Genomic DNA, 2,500 nt, shown 5'->3' on the forward strand with positions numbered 1-2,500 from the left:
GGGAGGCCCCCCCCCGGAGGAGGGGACCCTGCCCCGCGGGGCCGGGCCCGCGTGGGTTTTGGGTCTGATAAATGCGCGCGTCCCCGGGGGTCGGCGCTCGTCTGCATGTATTAGCTCTAGAATTGCCACAGTTATCCAAGTAACGGCTGGAGCGATCAAAGGAACCATAACTGATTTAATGAGCCGTTCGCAGTTTCACTGTACGGGCCGTGTGTACTTAGACTTGCATGGCTTAATCTTTGAGACAAGCATATGCTACTGGCAGGATCAACCAGGTAGCCTCGGGCCGGGAGGGAGCGGCGGGCCACCCCCGCGGCGGTTCGCCCGCGCCGGCGTCGGGCCCCGCCCGGAACGGGGCAGGGGCCGCGCGCGGACGCCCGCTCGCGTGGGGGAGGGCGCGCGCCGTCCCTTCGGTAGGTGGGCTGGAGCCGCCTTAGCGGGCGTAGGACGGGGGCCTCCTCGCGGGAAGCCCCGCCGCCGCCGCCGCCGCGCTAGGGGAAAGGGTTTGAGAAACGATGCGTTAGCCGGAAGGCCCGCCGGCAAGGCGACCGTCCCGCTGCTGGGGCGGGGAGGGGCCGCGGACGAGCGGCGGGCTCCGTGGTAGGACTGCTGAGATCGGTGGGTCGCCTCGGCCTCGCTGCCGTACGGTCGCGCCGGGGTTGGCCGCGGGCCAAGCTCGCGAAGTAGCCCCGGCGCTGGAGAGCGACCCGCTGGCCGGAGGAACCGTCCGCCCGAGCGACCGGCGCGAGGCCGGTGCCGGCGGGGGCCCTCCGATGGCGGGTCATGGTTGCCGATCGGTCGGTGGGGGAATGGAGGTGCGGTGCGTGGTGAGGAGCTCCGGGCGGGGTGGGCCTTCGCCCGGCCCGCGGAGTCCGATTGAGCGCCGCCCGGGTCGGGCGGGCCCGCTCCGTTGAGCGCACGGAGGTTGAGATAGAAAATATTGCAACACGCGGAGCTCCAGGCGGGGGGGGGCCCTCGCCCGGCCCGCGGAGTCCGATTGAACACCCCCCAGGTCGGGCGGGCTCGCTCTGTTGAGCGCACGGAGGTTGACATAGAAAATATTGCAACACGCGGAGCTCCAGGCGGGGGGGGCCCTCGCCCGGCCCGCGGAGTCCGATTGAACACCCCCCAGGTCGGGCGGGCTCGCTCTGTTGAGCGCACGGAGGTTGAGATAGAAAATATTGCAACACGCGGAGCTCCAGGCGGGGGGGGCCCTCGCCCGGCCCGCGGAGTCCGATTGAACACCCCCCAGGTCGGGCGGGCTCGCTCTGTTGAGCGCACGGAGGTTGAGATAGAAAATATTGCAACACGCGGAGCTCCAGGCGGGGGGGGCCCTCGCCCGGCCCGCGGAGTCCGATTGAACACCCCCCAGGTCGGGCGGGCTCGCTCTGTTGAGCGCACGGAGGTTGAGATAGAAAATATTGCAACACGCGGAGCTCCAGGCGGGGGGGCCCTCGGCCGGCCCGCGGGGTCCGATTGAACACCCCCCAGGTCGGGCAGGCTCGCTCTGTTGAGCGCATGGAGGTTGACATAGAAAATAATCCAACACGCGGAGCTCCAGGCGGGGGGGCCCTCGCCCGGCCCGCGGAGTCCGATTGAACACCCCCCAGGTCGGGCAGGCTCGCTCTGTTGAGCGCATGGAGGTTGACATAGAAAATAATCCAACACGCGGAGCTCCAGGCGGGGGGGCCCTCGCCCGGCCCGCGGAGTCCGATTGAACACCCCCCAGGTCGGGCAGGCTCGCTCTGTTGAGCGCATGGAGGTTGACATAGAAAATAATCCAACACGCGGAGCTCCAGGCGGGGGGGCCCTCGCCCGGCCCGCGGAGTCCGATTGAACACCCCCCAGGTCGGGCAGGCTCGCTCTGTTGAGCGCATGGAGGTTGACATAGAAAATAATCCAACACGCGGAGCTCCAGGCGGGGGGGCCCTCGCCCGGCCCGCGGAGTCCGATTGAACACCCCCCAGGTCGGGCAGGCTCGCTCTGTTGAGCGCATGGAGGTTGACATAGAAAATAATCCAACACGTGGAGCTCCAGGCGGGGGGGCCCTCGCCCGGCCCGCGGAGTCCGATTGAACACCCCCCAGGTCGGGCAGGCTCGCTCTGTTGAGCGCATGGAGGTTGACATAGAAAATAATCCAACACGTGGAGCTCCAGGCGGGGGGGCCCTCTCCCCCCCCGGTGAGTCCGCTCACAGTGCCCCTATGTCGGGCAGGCTCATTGCATTGTGCGCATGGAGGTTGACTTAGAAAATATTTGAGAGTGACATGAGCTCCAGGCAGACACCGACTCATCGCCCGTGGGGTGTCCGACGAGCCCTCACCAATCTTGGATTAATGTTTGGCGAGGCTCCCCTGATCAGCTCTGGAGGTGGCAAGTTCTGAAAAAGTGGTTTCTGAAAATGTGCCCCTTGTATTTTGTGAAACCAGGGGTAACCTAGCGAGTAGGCAAACTCATCCCCTGACTGGGGGGATCAACTTTTACCTACTACAGCGCCCCTA

General features: G+C 66.6%; 1 non-coding gene across 1 annotated transcript in view; it reads right to left on the bottom strand.

Annotated features, from left to right (window-relative positions):
• Positions 1-278, bottom strand: part of LOC147125739 (18S ribosomal RNA) — a 1,891-nt gene extending 1,613 nt beyond the window's left edge. Inside the window, exon 1 of the ribosomal RNA XR_015085342.1 lies at positions 1-278. This exon is cut by the window's left edge and continues 1,613 nt beyond it. This is a non-coding gene — a ribosomal RNA (18S ribosomal RNA).
• Positions 279-2,500: the final 2,222 nt, after the last annotated feature.

This window comes from Filicampus tigris, unplaced genomic scaffold (genome assembly GCF_054856515.1).
Source record: "Filicampus tigris isolate MCC_2025a unplaced genomic scaffold, RoL_Ftig_1.0 HiC_scaffold_36, whole genome shotgun sequence".
Taxonomy (NCBI): Eukaryota; Metazoa; Chordata; class Actinopteri; order Syngnathiformes; family Syngnathidae; genus Filicampus; species Filicampus tigris.